This window comes from Protopterus annectens, chromosome 17.part0 (assembly GCF_019279795.1).
Source record: "Protopterus annectens isolate FY-2018-M chromosome 17.part0, PAN1.0, whole genome shotgun sequence".
Classification (NCBI taxonomy): domain Eukaryota; kingdom Metazoa; phylum Chordata; order Ceratodontiformes; family Protopteridae; genus Protopterus; species Protopterus annectens.
The window spans coordinates 548,915,322-548,933,112 of NC_056751.1; the positions used below are offsets into that span (position 1 = coordinate 548,915,322).

Sequence of the window (17,791 nt, forward strand, 5' to 3'; positions counted from 1 at the left end):
GAAAAATCAGAAAAAAGCTGTGCTCTGGACTCTAGTAACTTGGCACATCTACCTGCTATACCACCCATGTCCTTAACTCCCATCCCAGCCCCTCCCCTGCCTTTCTGTATGTGCTTTCACTCCACTGTAATGATTTCTTCCCCTTGCACTTATCTTTTCAATACTTTCTCTTCCTTCTGCTTGTACATCTTTTTATCACCATCATACCTGTCCCTACTGGACGCGTTCTTTCCTTTGTAACACTTCTACCATTTTTAAATCCTCTGTCTTCTTGATTGTTGTACATTTTTTATACCACACTCCAAATTCCTACTTAACCACCTCTTTCTACTTACATTATACCATTTGTACAGTGTTTCCCTTCAGAGTTGTATGTTTTGTAACTACATATTTTTATAATGAATATTTTAAGAGCATTCTTCTAGCTATTCTTTTAATCAGTGATACCTGTATGTGTTTTACTTCCAGCTGTTCTTTTCATCAGTGATACCTGTATGTGTTTTACTTCCTGCTCTTCTTTTCATCAGTGATACTTGTATGTGTTTTACTTCCAGCTGATTTCATCAGTGATACCTGTACGTGTTTTACTTCCAGCTGTTCTTTTCAACAGTGATACCTCTATGTGTTTTACTTCCATCTGTTTTCATCAGTGATACCTGTATGTGTTTTATTTCCAGCTGTTCTTTTCATCAGTGATACCTGTATGTGTTTTACTTCCAGCTGTTTTCATCAGTGATACCTGTATGTGTTTTATTTCCAGCTGTTCTTTTCATCAGTGATACCTGTATGTGTGTTACTTCTAGCTATTCTTTTCAACAGTGATACTTGTATGTGTTTTACTTCCAGCTGTTCTTTTCATCAGTGATACCTGTATATGTGTTTTACTTCCAGCTGTTTTCATCAGTGATACCGGTATGTGTTTTACTTCCAGCTGTTCTTTTCATCAGTGATACCTGTATGTGTTTTACTTCCAGCTGTTCTTTTCATCAGTGATACCTGTATGTGTTTTACTTCCAGCTCTTCTTTTTATCAGTGATACCTGTATGTGTTTTACTTCCAGCTGTTCTTTTCAACAGTGATACCTGTATGTGTTTTACTTCCAGCTGTTCTTTTCGTCAGTGATACCTGTATGTGTTTTACTTCCAGCTGTTCTTTTCATCAGTGATACCTGTATGTGTTTTACTTCCAGCTGTTCTTTTCATCAGTGATACCTGTATGTGTTTTACTTCCAGCTCTTCTTTTCATCAGTGATACATGTATGTGTTTTACTTCCAGCTGTTCTTTTCATCAGTGATACCTGTATGTGTTTTACTTCCAGCTGTTCTTTTCATCAGTGATACCTATATGTGTTTTACTTCCAGCTGTTCTTTTCATCAGTGATACCTGTATGTGTTTTACTTCCAGCTCTTCTTTTTAATCAGTGATACCTGTATGTGTTTTACTTCCAGCTGTTCTTTTCATCAGTGATACCTGTATGTGTTTTACTTCCAGCTGTTCTTTTCATCAGTGATACCTGTATGTGTTTTACTTCCAGCTGTTCTTTTCATCAGTGATACCTGTATGTGTTTTACTTCCAGCTGTTCTTTTCATCAGTGATACCTGTATGTGTTTTACTTCCAGATATTCTTTTCATCAGTGATACCTGTATGTGTTTTACTTCCAGCTGTTCTTTTCTTCAGTGATACCTGTATGTGTTTTACTTCCAGCTGTTCTTTTCATCAGTGATACTTGTATTTGTTTTACTTCCAGCTGTTCCTTTCACCAGTGATATCTGTATGTGTTTTACTTCCAGCTGTTCTTTTCATCAGAGATAGCCATATGTGTTTTACTTCCAGCTATTCTTTTCATCAGTGATACATGTTTGTGTTTTACTTCCAGCTATTCTTTTCATCAGTGATACCTGTATGTGTTTTACTTCCAGCTGTTCTTTTCATCAGTGATACCTGTATGTGTTTTACTTCCAGCTGTTCTTTTCATCAGTGATACCTGTATGTGTTTTACTTCCAGCTGTTCTTTTCATCATTGATACCTGTATGTGTTTTATTTCCAGCTGTTCTTTTCATCAGTGATACTTGTATTTGTTTTACTTCCAGCTGTTCTTTTCATCAGTGATACCTGTATGTGTTTTACTTCCAGCTGCTCTTTTCATCAGTAATACCTGTATGTGTTTTACTTCCAGCTGTTTTCATCAGTGATACTTGTATTTGTTTTACTTCCAGCTGTTCTTTTCATCAGTGATACCTGTATGTGTTTTACTTCCAGCTCTTCTTTTCATCAGTGATACCTGTATGTGTTTTACTTCCAGCTGTTCTTTTCATCAGTGATACCTGTATGTGTTTTACTTCCAGCTGTTCTTTTCATCAGTGATACCTGTATGTGTTTTACTTCCAGCTGTTCTTTTCATCAGTGATACCTGTATGTGTTTTACTTCCAGCTCTTCTTTTTAATCAGTGATACTTGTATGTGTTTTACTTCCAGCTCTTCTTTTCACCAGTGATACCTGTATGTGTTTTACTTCCAGCTGTTCTTTTCATCAGTGATACCTGTATGTGTTTTACTTCCAGCTGTTCTTTTCATCAGTGATACCTGTATGTGTTTTACTTCCAGCTGTTCTTTTCATCAGTGATACCTGTATGTGTTTTACTTCCAGCTGTTCTTTTCATCAGTGATACTTGTATTTGTTTTACTTCCAGCTGTTCCTTTCATCAGTGATATCTGTATGTGTTTTACTTCTAGCTGTTCTTTTCATCAGTGATACCTGTATGTGTTTTACCTCCAGCTGTTCTTTTCATCAGTGTTACCTGTATGTGTTTTACTTCCAGCTGTTCTTTTCATCAGTGATACCTGTATGTGTTTTACTTCCAGCTGTTCTTTTCACCAGTGATACCTGTATGTGTTTTACTTCCAGCTGTTCTTTTCATCAGTGATACCTGTATGTGTTTTACTTCCAGCTGTTCTTTTCATCAGTGATACCTGTATGTGTTTTACTTCCAGCTGTTCTTTTCATCAGTGATACCTGTATGTGTTTTACTTCCAGATATTCTTTTCATCAGTGATACCTGTATGTGTTTTACTTCCAGCTGTTCTTTTCATCAGTGATACCTGTATGTGTTTTACTTCCAGCTGTTCTTTTCATCAGTGATACTTGTATTTGTTTTACTTCCAGCTGTTCCTTTCACCAATGATATCTGTATGTGTTTTACTTCCAGCTGTTCTTTTCATCAGAGATAGCCATATGTGTTTTACTTCCAGCTATTCTTTTCATCAGTGATACCTGTTTGTGTTTTACTTCCAGCTATTCTTTTCATCAGTGATACCTGTATGTGTTTTACTTCCAGCTGTTCTTTTCATCAGTGATACCTGTATGTGTTTTACTTCCAGCTGTTCTTTTCATCAGTGATACCTGTATGTGTTTTACTTCCAGCTGTTCTTTTCATCAGTGATACCTGTATGTGTTTTATTTCCAGCTGTTCTTTTCATCAGTGATACCTGTATGTGTTTTACTTCCAGCTGTTTTTTTCATCAGTTATACCTGTATGTGTTTTACTTCCAGCTGTTCTTTTCATCAGTGATACCTGTATGTGTTTTACTTCCAGCTGCTCTTTTCATCAGTGATACCTGTATGTGTTTTACTTCCAGCTGTTCTTTTCATCAGTGATACCTGTATGTGTTTTACTCCCAGCTGTTCTTTTCATCAGTGATACCTGTATGTGTTTTACTCCCAGCTGTTCTTTTCATCAGTGATACCTGTATGTGTTTTACTTCCAGCTGTTCTTTTCATCAGTGATACCTGTATGTGTTTTACCTCCAGCTGTTCTTTTCATCAGTGTTACCTGTATGTGTTTTACTTCCAGCTGTTCTTTTCATCAGTGATACCTGTATGTGTTTTACTTCCAGCTGTTCTTTTCATCAGTGATACCTGTATGTGTTTTACTTCCAGCTGTTCTTTTTAATCAGTGATACCTGTATGTGTTTTACTTCCAGCTGTTCTTTTCATCAGTGATACCTGTATGTGTTTTACTTCCAGCTGTTCTTTTCATCAGTGATACCTGTATGTGTTTTACTTCCAGCTGTTCTTTTCACCAGTGATACCTGTATGTGTTTTACTTCCAGCTGCTCTTTTCATCAGTAATACCTGTATGTGTTTTACTTCCAGCTGTTTTCATCAGTGATACCTGTATTTGTTTTACTTCCAGCTGTTCTTTTCATCAGTGATACCTGTATGTGTTTTACTTCCAGCTGTTCTTTTCATCAGTGATACCTGTATGTGTTTTACTTCCAGCTGTTCTTTTCATCAGTGATACCTGTATGTCTTTTACTTCCAGCTGTTCTTTTCTTCAGTGATACCTGTATGTGTTTTACTTCCAGCTGCTCTTTTCATTAGTAATACCTGTATGTGTTTTACTTCCAGCTGTTCTTTTCATCAGTGTTACCTGTATGTGTTTTACTTCCAGCTGCTGTTTTCATTAGTGATACCTGTATGTGTTTTACTTCCAGATATTCTTTTCATCAGTGTTACCTGTATGTGTTTTACTTCCAGCTGCTCTTTTCATTAGTAATACCTGTATGTGTTTTACTTCCAGCTGTTCTTTTCATCAGTGTTACCTGTATGTGTTTTACTTCCAGCTGCTCTTTTCATTAGTAATACCTGTATGTGTTTTACTTCCAGCTGCTCTTTTCATTAGTAATACCTGTGTGTTTTACTGTTTATTTACTGCTCATGTTTAGAGTTATCATCATAATGTATAAATAACCTCTTTTCACCACATGAACCTCTGGCTTATTGCTATTCATCCCAAATGTATGTATATCTATAAGACTGTGTCTTTATTAAATACCACTGAGGTAAATGTTTAACCTTGTATAATTTTGCTTTTGTGGCTATGTAGGAAGCTTAGATTTTGAGTGTGCATGGAAGCAGTTAATTCAGTCTGCGCTGATCAAAAAATGCAAATAAATAAACAGTCATTTCAATGCTTGGGAAACAGAAAGGCTAAGATAAGGTTGTTGAAAATAGTAAATACTCATTTCAACATTTTTTTCTAGAATAATCTGTATAGCTATGAATGAGTCATCCTAAATGATAGCTAATGATATGATGAACTGATCTGAATTAAGCATTATAGCCTCTGTACATGAAACTATGTTTTTTTAATACAATGCTCTGTAACCCTCTGCCAATATATATATATATATATATATATATATATATATATATATATATATATATATATATTCATTCATTCTATAACACCATAAAAAATATAAAATGTAAAACTTAGCCATCTTTACCAATATAAAAATGCAAGTAGAATATCATATGTATGTTTTGTCATTGTTACACAGGAGGAGTACAACAGTCAGTTCCTAGTTATATGATGATATTGTAGTTGCCATAATTAGCACTTGTGAACATGATTATCTTGCCTGTAAGTCTAACTAATGAAATGGCTTACATACACAGACACAGTTAAGTCAGTAAATGTGCTCCCTGTTCTCAGAAAGGTATTCAGAAACTCTGTGTGGTTGACATTTCTGCCTATCAGAGTCTTTGAAATCAGTAAGAGTTTAAGTCACAGCCAGAATGTACTGAGTACTTTTACTGTGTCAGCTGTGAAGCAGTTGTGTACAGGAGTCCTCTCTTTTAATTAAAAACCTGCATCACACACCATTTTGATTTATAGTCTCCGATGATCACTTCCTTTTAGTTGTCATTCTTGAGCTGCTTTAAAGGGAAGGAAAATTAAAATAAACATATCACCATCTGTGACTTGATCATGAACCCTTTATTAAATTGACATATTTGTATATAATAATAATATATGTAACACATAGACCAAAAAAAAAAACCCTCAGACCACTGACCTGCTCAGAATTATATATACACTCCTGAAAACACTAGTAATGTAGACAATAACACAGCTTTGAAATTTATTTTTTTTATTCAAATAATTTTATTCAATTTTTTTTAGAAACAATAGTTAATGATTTTTGCAAGTTAAATAAAATAAGTTAAATAACTATTTACAAATGTACAATGGCCTCAAGTCAGTTATATATAAAAGGAGTACAATCTTTATTACATATACAGATGCTATACATTATTAAACAAACAGTGAGACAAAATAAATGATGACTTCTTGCAACCTCTCTTTTTATGCAGATTGATTTGTGACCATCTTGACTGTCTCAATTAGGGAGAGAACTTTCTCCCAGGGATTGTTGGTCCATTTCCTAGGAAAGATTCTCATTTCCTTGACTTTGATTTCTAACAAAGCTACTTCTTTCGATAGAGTTAGAAAATCCTCAATAGTTGTGCTGATAGTGGAGTTCCATTTCTTTGTGATGCATTTTTTTGATACTGCCATTATAGTCCAAAGAAGATAGTGGTCTTTCCTTTTCATTGCAGTGGTTTCATTTATATTCAGGAGAATTAATAACTTTGACAAAGTAAAAGAGTCAGTATAAATGGCTTGCAGAAATTCACCAATATCTTCCCAAAATTTCTTTATATGAGAACATTCATACATAATACGAGACCAATCTGCATTACATTTCAAGGAAAACCTCCAGCATAGTATTTCATTCATATTACTAAATCTAGTTATTTTACTTGGAGTATAAAAGGCTCTATGGAGGAGCTTCCATGCAAAGATTTTCCAACTTTGTATATTGTAGGTTAACTTTATAGAATATAATATATCTTTTTTGGTCTCATTTGATAGCAATAATGTATGATCTTTAGTGTTGAAATTCCAAAATTTCTGATTAGCTTTTGTTTAATAGTTAATGATAATTTTATATAAATTTGTCCAATTAAAGTCTCCATATATTGCTTCATATAAATGAAGTATAAATTTGGGCATGGAACTAAATGAGGAATTATCTATTGTTTGACATAGATCTTTTGCGTAAGCTATTAGGGTGTTAAGAGCTAACCAGTCGGTGTTTGATAAATTAAATGTGTTAATTAACTGATTCATATCTGAAACTATCAGATTTTCCATACATATGAAGTTGTTTCTCTTCCATGGGTTAAGAGTATCTGTGGGAATGTTGTTGAAAAAGTTTTTGTAATTTTAAATTGAGTTAATAACTGGAACCATAATTTGATGTCAACATTATTATTTACAAAACTCCAAAAAGTATTGTAAATGTAATTTATATAATTTAGATTAGTAGGTTTGTTGCAGTTGTATTGCAAGTTAATACAAATAAAACACCAGAGCTTATTATTCTGATCATTGAGTTGTATATTTTTTGCTAATTTACATTCTTCTTGAAAAATAATAGTATGTAATGTTTTCCATGCTGAAGAAAATTTTGGATCTATCCAATTTATTATAGTTTTGAAAATGGATGCTGTGATATAAGTTTCTAAATCAGGAAAGTTAATACCTCCCATCTCCCAGAGCCTAATATGGTTTAGAAAACTATTCTGTTTTTTAGTGGGTACCAAAGGAAACTTATAAGGATTTTATTTAAATCTTTTAAAATTTTTTTGCTAGGAATTATAGGGATAGCTTATGTAATGTAGTTTACCTTTGGGAGAATGGCCATCTTTATTAGCTGCAATCTATCTTCGAAGGTTAAATACAACTTATTCCATTTTCCAGTTAATAATTTGAGGGTATTCAGGATATTGTTGTAATTTGTAGATAAAGTTAATTCTAGATTTTCACATAAAACAATCCCTAAATAATTTATAGAGGAAACCTGTTTACCAACTATTTGATTTATGTTAGTATTTGATTTATTTTTATTATTTAATAGTATATGATTCGATTTATAAGCATTAATTTTTAGACCTGAAATCTGATTAATTTTTTCAGCTAAAGAGTTTAATTCACATAGAGACTCGTCTGAGTTTAACAAGGTGAGTATAATATCATCGGCAAAAAGCATTATTTTGGAGTTAAATCGATTATAAATGTCAATGCCTTTCATTTTGGGATTTGAACGAATCTCAGAGGAAAAAAGTTCAATTGCTAGGGCAAATAATATTGGAGATATGGGGCATCCTTGTTTGGTACCCTTAGTAATTTTAATTGCTTCTGATGTGAATGGACCTAATTTTACATATGCCAAATTGTCTCTATAGATATTCTTTATTAAAGTGATGAATTGTGCAGGAAAATTATAAATTTGTAGAACTTTGAATAGATAATTCCAATTTAGTGAATCAAATGCTTTTTCAATATCTAATGTGACTATTAGAGCTTCAGCTTTGTCTTTATTTAAAATGTCTATAGTGGTTAAGATTCTTTGTATGTTATCATGGGCATATCTGTTGTAAATAAACCCTGTTTGGTCATCACTAATGACTTGAGTTAGAGATATTTTGATCCTATTAACCAGAATAGACATAAGAATTTTGTAGTCATTATTAAGGAATGAAATAGGTCTATATGAACTACATGAGTTGGGATTTTTATTTTCCTTTAAAATAGGTGTAATCAATGAGTATCTCCATGAAGGTGGAATTGTGCCATGTGAATGTTTCATGTAGTACCTTTTGTAGTATTGTTATGACAGTTGTTGGGAATAGTTTATACATTTCTATAATGATTCCATCTATGCCTGGGGCTTTGTTATTTTTACCTCTTTTAATTTTTCATTCATTTCTTCTAGCATAATTTGTTTTTGAATATTCATGTTTATGCTGTCTGGTAATTTATTTAAGTTTGAGTGATCTAGACATATGTTTGTATTGCTATGAAGTGAGTCATTATTATTGTAGTGTTTCGTAAAATAAAATTTAAAAGCATCCAAAATGTCACTTATATCTGAAACATTTTTCTTGTTATCCCCTTAATGAATTATGTTTGTAATATTATTTGCATTGGAAAGTCTTTTTAATCTCATTGCTAAATTATGCATATATTTAGGAGAGACTGAATAAGAATTGCATTTTATTTTTTCTAAGGCCAAATTGGTTTTATGCATTAAGATATCATTGTATTTTTTATTTAATTCTCCAATTTCCTTCTTTTTTACAACAGGGTCTTCTAAAACCTTTAAGTTAGTTTCTATGATTCGTTTTTGAATGTTAGCTAGCCCTGATTCCCATTCCTTTGCTTTATTATACCACAAAATAATTTTACCATAAAGATATGCCTTTAGAGAATCCCATAAAATAACTATATTTATGTCACTAGTATAGTTTGTATCCAAAAAAAATTTTATTTCCAAGTCTAACCATGGCTTAAATTCTTTTAGTTTAGTAAAATATGTTGAAATTCTCTTGGTGATTGTCAATCTTCTGAAATCCATTTGAATTCTAAGAATAAGCGGGTTATGGTCAGATAGGGGGCAGGGGATTATGGAAGAATGTGATATTTTTTATTTTTAAATCATGGGATACATATATTTTATCAATTCTTGTTTGGGTGTTGAATCTATAGTCACTGTGGGAGAATAGTAATGAACTTTCATTCTTAAGACTAAATGAGTCTAATAACTGCAAATTATCTATCCATTTTTTAAGAGTTCTCCCTGTAGATGTAATACGAAAGGGTCTTTTTGTTGGTGGTCTCCTGGCTATCTAAGATACGGTTAAAATCTCCTCCCAAAATTAAGTTACCTTTAGAAGTTTTGTTATTAAGTTCTATGTGCTTTTCAATAGTTCCTACACCTATACCCGGAAACCAATACAAGTTCACCAATGTCCAGATTCTATTACTATATCTTACTATTAATATTGATAAAAGACCATCCTTATCTTCATAGTTATATAAAACTTGAGGATTGATAATATTTTTCTTCCATAGTATTAATACCCCTCTGTTTTTTTTTTGTTTTTTTTGTTTTTTTTTAACTGTACGATGAGTTAGATAGCTTTAGGAAGTCACTTGGGTTCCATGTGAGATTATCATTAGCTTTAAAGTGAGTTTCCTGCAAAAATACCACTTGTGCTTTATTTATTTTTAGGTATTTAAGTAAGTTAGATCTTTTCCTAGGGTTATTTAAACCATTTACATTTGAGAGTAATACTATATCCATCTCGTTAATTTGTTATTGAAGAGTTTTGATTGAAATGATGACATATATATTTAATATAAGATATTTTGTCATTTATTTATTGTGTAACCTCCATATATGTGTTGAATTCAGTGGTGGGATTGTTACTTCCTTTTAAACTATGTAACTTAGAATCTGAATGAGGCTAGAAGAGAAAATCAAGTGTACAATAGTCAAATTTATACATGTGTATAAACAAATATTTAGAATAACCTTTTAACAGATATGGAATGTATAACATTCCCCATCTGAGTGAACTAAAAAGCACAGTCAGATTAGCCTTCATTGCAAAAATTTAACCAAACATTAATGAAAAGTTAGAGGCTCCATTGTGTGTTATTCTGGAGGTTGCAATTAAATCAAATCAAACATATGTGATTAATTTAATCAATGATACTTTAGAAATGTGCTTGCTATAAAAATAACAATATAGATTTCAAGCACTACATTTTTTTCATATATTACATTGTGTGCATTAATTTGGGTATGTTTCCTTTTTAATAATGTATTTGTATAATATAAGTGAATTATCGTGTAATGGTTCGATAATCCATTTTCCTTCCATCTATATGATGACCAGATAATTTCATAACTGCCTTATAGGACATACTATCGTCAGTGTTGTGTAATTTGTTTACACTAATAACAATTATAAACCCAGAGAATTAAACAATTTCTAACATCTGTCATCACTCTAATGGATTAGTTTAGATATAAGAACTATAAAGTTCTGCATATATATATATATATATATATATATATAAACTCCAATGCATATACAAATGCTGCTCAAGGCTATGCTACACAACAATTACACATGGAAGAGCTCTATATCATGTTTGTTACTTAACCTTAAACTTCAATAGAGAGTTCATTTGTTATTAGATTACCGAGAGCCTTAAGTAGTCTATTGCATGTGATGAGCAAGGTCCTAAATTACTATTTCACATTCATATAATATCAATTAGAAAAAACTATTAAATTTAAAGCTGCATTACAATAACTAAGCATTAGTAATAGCTGTAAGTTAGATAATGACAATTATTAAAAGTAGATAAGATATTCATTTAGTTAGCTTCATGGTAAGAATGTCTTTACATTCAGTCAGTTTTCAGCAAGAGAAATTCCATTAATATTGTAGTCTTGTAGGTTAGCCATGCTTGTCTGAATTAAATAACATTTTGCAGACTGTTTATTGTTTTGCATTCTATGTCTATTATAGTAAGCTATAGTTCAATGCAATAAATATGAAATTTGTCTCAATGCATGCTTGTAAAGACCTAGTATCAGTTTATATCTGACACATTCTTTCTTATCTAGTCAAGTAGCTAGTTTCAAACATAACATATCTTCCTTTGATACTTCGTTGAATATGATAACATACAGATAATTTCTTAAGTTGTTTCTCTTCTTTATTTATTTATTAACTAAATAATGCACATTCATGAAGAACTTCAAGATAACTAATAATGGGTCTAATGCTGAATATTTCAACTTTACATGTATAAATGTATTCATTTTATTTGTGTTTTATAATGTCTATTAGTAAACTATAATATATTCATACCTCATAATATCTTCTTCCCATCCCTTCTTTCATACAGAACATATATTGAACAGTTATACTATTTAGGGAAGTACTGTCACTTTAAGGCCATAAGGAACTGTAATGTGTTTGCATATTAGCATCGTATGCTTGCATCTACATCATCTCCTGTAGTAAGATAAATCAGGACTTTAACTGTGTTTCTTCGCTAACTATAAAGTTATTCAGCAAATAAACAGAGAAGGATTCTATTAACACAGCACTTTGTGTTACAGGGGTTTCTTTGCATATCTATAAAACGGAAGCTAAATATTCAAACAACACTTTGTGATGTCCTGAAACTATATTCCTAAATGCTTAGACTAATTTGGAAAGTATAATGACTTAACTGTGATACATTGAGTTATATTTATTGTGTTCTGGCACTTAAATTTATCAAACGAGCATTTTGCCTTTACGATAGTGCGCATAGTACACTAAAGAAGCTCCCAAACTAAGCAGTGAAGATTTCCTGCATGTCTCGTGTAACAAAAGGGCTTCTCTTCACTTTTTTGTGGGAAACAAAACCCTTAACTGAAATCCATAACAATATTTGTTAAATAAGTCATCAGGATCTATTCATTGTCTAAATTTTAAATTAAATCATGTTTCATTACAAATGACTCAAATGAGTCAAAAACACATTTAATATTTGTAGTATAACTTGCATTAATATTAAATATTTTCTTCTCCAACCATCGTTTTTATACTTTACCATCATACAAGAGAGAGAGTAGTTTAAACAAATAACTGTCGTTACTAAGCAGCAGTATTTTGGTCAGTCATTAAGTCTGCTGTATGTAAATGGAGTATTCATATTATTAACATATATTTTGTAAAATGCTTGAAAAAATGAGTAGCCAAATACATATTTTGTTACCTTTAGCATGAATTTTTAGTTTTAGTTGATTCTTTGAGAGAAGCAGTAGAAGGAATACTTTTTGAGTCAGTTCTTTGCTTTTTTTTCTTTACATCGATTCAATTATTCTTCTCAGGGGATCTTTTTAGTGATGTAGTTAACGACTAGTCCATTTCCTATGGAACTGTGACCATGTTGTTGTTCTTGATGAAAGTTATTGCTTCCTCAGTGTCATTAAATGTCCTTATTTCATTTGAAGTGAAAATCCTTATTTTTGCAGGATATGCTAGTTGTGCTTTTATTTTATTTTGCTTAAGAACTTTACCAGTGGCCAGGCTTTCTTTCTCATTTCTAAAACTCTGGAGGAAAAGCCATTGTCAAATCTAATTAGATTTTGCTTGTACTTCAGAGGGGACTTTCTCCAAGCACATTTAAGAACAATCTCTTTATCTAGATAAGAGAGAAATTTAACCATGACTGACCTGGGTGTGGAGGGTGAAGATGTAGGGATGGGTTTCCCAATGGCTCGGTGGGCTCTTTCTGTACCATCAGACAATCCTTCTTTGAGTTCTAGGATGTCAGGAAACCATGAATTAAGGAAAGAAATTGTCATCTCCTTCAGATTTTTCCAGTAAACCAAAGATTCTCACATTAGTCCTCCTTTCTCTATTTTCCATATCGTCTAGCTTGTTAATAAGCCATTTATTCTGCTGCTGAAGAAAATCACCCTGGGTTTCCTCCTGTTTGAGCCTTCCACCTATGTCAGATAAGGACTCTTCAATACTTAATATTTTGGCTTGATGCTGCTGAAGAAGTTCTTTAAAAGTTTCAGTTTGAGTATGACAACTTTCTCTCAGGTTTTCTAAGTTGTCTTTAAAACTGTCCATTTTAATAGATAGTTCTTGTAGAGTTGAAGACCTCGATTGAATTTCTTTACTCAGAGTAGATTCTGCGTGCGAATTCTTTGAGCCACTTATCTTCCCAGTTCAGCTTTAAACTCCAGAGATTTCTGACAGGAAATTCTTGAAGAATATATTCCAAAGTTGAAATACTAGTAATACAAAATACTAAGGAACAATAATTAACAGTTTTTTCCAAAAAAAAAAAAATAATTTCCTGTTATTTAAGGTAGTTTTAATGAGCTTTCAGAGTGCCATCTAGGCTCTGCCCCCCCAGCTTTGACATTTCTGTCACAATTACCTAGTTTCCTTTACTCCCATGACAATCTTTCTAATGCTTTCTCACCTGAATCCTCTCACTTTTGTTCTTTCATGTATCCATTTCTGAAGTTTATATATAATTATACCATTATTTCTGAATTAAATATGAGAGCTACACTTAAGTCTTGTGAAACCTGCAAGCATGTTAACTGAAAGTATATGACCATCTGCAATGTGTGTGCTTTTTGGTGACAGAAAAAGATATATGACCTTCTAACCCTTTTCTATGAGTGGTAAAAACAAACAAATAAAATAGAATATATGGAGAAAACTGAAGTTTTAAAATTGTAATTCCTTTACTGGTGTTTACTGCAAATATACATTGGATGTGAAATGAAAAATAAGCTGATACTGATCTGCCCTCCAGGGAAGTAGTCAATCCATAACATCAACCACCCAGGCATGTGATACTAACATATGTTACACTATGGACTGGTCAGGCAGTCTGTCATACCAACAAACCATAATTGTTTTTCTCTTTATTACTCCTCCCTTCTGTGTCTTTCTCCATTACTTCTTCATTGTTCAACCTTCCCCATCAGCAGTTTTTACCATTTCCCTGTATGCATCCATCTGCAGTCCACCCCTCCTTTTGTATGCAAACTACTACTATCTGTCTGTCTTTATTTCTTCTTTATTTGTGTACACCTGATAGCTGCCCATCTCCCTATCCAACATTGATTCCTGTTACGTTTTTCTTCAAGTTGCTGCACTCAACTTACGTACTTTTTACCTACCCTTTTATTCCCAATTTATATAATGAATTTGACCATTGTCGTGTGCACACCCACATTTGTATTCTTGTTGGCCACTATACATTGCTGCGTTGCCTTTCCTGTTACTTTTGCTGACAGCTCCCACTATGCGACACAACACTGTGTACTCGTACTGCTTTGACGGAGAAGGATGGCATTGTCATGATCTCGTGGTGTAGCGGTGCTATGCTTGTTACTGCTACCCTGCCTCCAATATGACGCTATAGCAGTGCTGTACTTGTTGCCACTGCTCATCTTCCTTGATGTATGATTTTTAACACTGAACAGTCACATTGCACTGCTTTACAGATCCCATCCAAAGCCACATTATTTGAAACCAGGGAGGCTAACGCTAGATTTTACTCTAAGGGAGCCATGACACTTAGCCAACATTCAGAGTTTTCCAAAATATATCCAGGGGTGAGTTTTTTTGGAAGCAAATATCTTTGCCTGTTTAGCAAAACATAGAAACAAGATATGTTTTGATTCACTTCAGTGTTTTCGGTCAACTGTTACTCTGGTAGCTCTTACTAGAGTCAATCCTCTCCGAAAAGTCCATTGTAGTCTAGTGGCCATTTCCACTGTAAGAAAAAAAGCAAATGTAATATCGGGCTACACAGACAGAAGGTGGATTATTTTGTTGTTTAGAAAAGTTGTGAAAGAGTTTTAGTCACAGTACATGATCTTCATTGTTGTTATGCATGCTTGACGCACCTACTGCACCACAGAGTAGGAGAAAATGTAGCAGCACTCTTTAACATTTATTTATGAGGTAAGACATGTTAAAATTAAAATTCTGATGATAAATTAGTACAATTTCAATGATTTCACACTGCTAACCATTCATCTCCTGTCAGTAAATCTGATGTTTCAGATTTCTCATCAAAGCCTGTGTTTTTAATTTCTCAAAGAGTTATAACAATGCATCGTGTTGACATGTATTCTATCCAACTGGACTGTGCTGACATACCACTAAGTGAAGTAAAGCTTCTGCTCTATCTTCTGTTTTGTCCTTTAGCATGGTCCCCAGTCTACACAGACTGGAGTAACGGATTAGTCAGTGTACCACCGCATGTTGTAGATAGATTGTGGGTAAGTGTCTCTTACAGATGACTGATAGAACCTGACAGCAGGATTGTCAAGATGTGGGTTTACCAAAAAAAAAAAAACACTCATCTGGTACCTTTCATAATGTGTGCTTGAAGACCACAAGCAAGACTGTGAACATATGCTACAGCAAGGCTTGTGTCTGTCTCAGACTCTCACCACGGACTGAATTGATTCTTTTTAATGACCACCAGTAGAATGTCCAGTGGCAGGCTTCGGGCATATTTTAATATTTTCAATGAATAAGATTCCCACACATTACATGCCATGAGGCTGCATACAAAACAGCAAAAAAATAAATAAAATGGTCTGTGATGAGTGAATATATAACATGAGCTTAAATCAACTGAGACTTTGCGTGCAAACTAGAATGAACATGTCTTCCTTTTTTTGCTCAAAGAAATGTTTTTGGACATTTTCAAAAAAATTAATTGAATAATATATACACTGGTAATAACAGAATAATACAATTACAAGAAATAAAAACTATATACAAAGCTCTGAATTCAGTGATTAAAATAATTAATGATAATCAAGAAATTCTTCTTCTTGCTCATTGATTTAGAACGAGCATTTCTTGATGGCGCTCCTAAAGTTTGCAGGCAGTTTGAAAAAAGTGTTGCATTTCACATACATTTCTTTGTCTGATTTGTTTTATTATTCCTTTAGGGAATCCCAAGAGCACAGTAATGAAAAATGTATTGTACCAGAATGATTTCCTTACACCTTACACATGACATATTTGCTCGTTATTTATGGCAAGAAGGTCGCATTTCTCAAAAATGTGTAAGAAAAATGCATGCCATATTACCACTGCCAATATGCTGTTCAGTTAAACTGAACAAAATGTGAGGAAAAATATACATATTCCCTGTTATCGCTCTAATGTGAACCATTATTAACTTATTGGGACTTTTTCTCTAGTATTTGTGAAATAGCAGAAATTCACAACATTGTGGTTCCATGTTTCTTTTGCCCTTGAAAGTGATTAATGCTAGCCAATGAAAAGAATAGAAGTGAAATACATGTCTCCTAATACAGTAATTTCTCATTGAGATAAGCACATCTGAAATGTGAATTAACTGTGTAGTTGAACGTATTATTAATTCCTTATTTTCCACAATGCTGCTTCTTGTTCATATATGTTAAATATTTAAGGTTATAATTTATTTTATAGTTGAACTACATCCGCATTCCGAGTCCTGACGTGAAATGACTGAAGATGTCTGTATTACCCATTTTCTGAATGTATTGTTTAAGGGCTGCACTATTCGATTGAAACAGTAGTAACAAGTGTTATCTGTCTGGTTATTTTTTTCTATTTGTTTAGTATTTCTAAAATGATAGTTTTATAGCTTGAATGATACCATAAGAACAGAATGAATGACTGTTGTTTATATTTGCATTTATGTGTGCTGGGGAAAGAAGTCATTCAGATTATAAGAAATTATCCTTTATGTTTTAGGCTTAAAGCCTATTGGTAATCAGATGCTGTATTCTTACTCGGCAAAGAGAACTAGTCTGGAATACTGGTAAATTACCCTACCCAATTTTTAGATCTGTGGTGTGAGATCTTTTATACCCTAGTGAGCTACCACCAACTGAGACAGATGGAACTTTGATTTAAAATCTCATGCTAAGGACAGCACAGCCAAGAATGCAGCACCTTATGCTGCATTGCTGTGCTAGTATTGGGAAGTGAATCAACGTACCTGATGTGGGAACAGAGCACAGTCTTCTAATCCTTCTACACAGTATCAAAGGTGAGTATTGCTACCTGTTGAGCCACCAACATTGAAATGGCCAGGAGGACACTGATAAAACAAATAAGTCTTTAACTTCTCCTATCAGATATCAGGAATTACAGATTACCATGTATTCTTGTTAGACATAAAAGTCAAAGTAAACTTTATTGCCACTTTGATTCACACAAGTGCGAACCAAGCTAAATTACGTTTCTTCTGGCTCATTGCGCATATAATACAAAGACTACATTTAACATGACAATAATACACAAAATTCTGTAGTCACAGATGACAAACACAACAATAATAAATACTTGCATTATTGTACTGATTTAACAGATTGTCACTCATTACTAGGTTATTAACTTATTTTCACTGGAAAAAAAATGCACTTAAGCAATTGATTTAAGGCCTGTATTTATACTGCACAGTAAGACAGTTCAGTTTGATTACTGCTGACTTTGCTGTCTGGGTGCGGACATGTAGTCATAACTTAAGTT

The 17,791-nt window shown here is 33.1% G+C and overlaps 1 protein-coding gene across 10 annotated transcripts in view; it reads left to right on the forward strand.

Annotated features, from left to right (window-relative positions):
• Nucleotides 1-17,791, forward strand: part of BRSK2 (BR serine/threonine kinase 2) — a 2,790,504-nt gene that overhangs the window by 1,697,430 nt on the left and 1,075,283 nt on the right. The window lies entirely within an intron of this gene.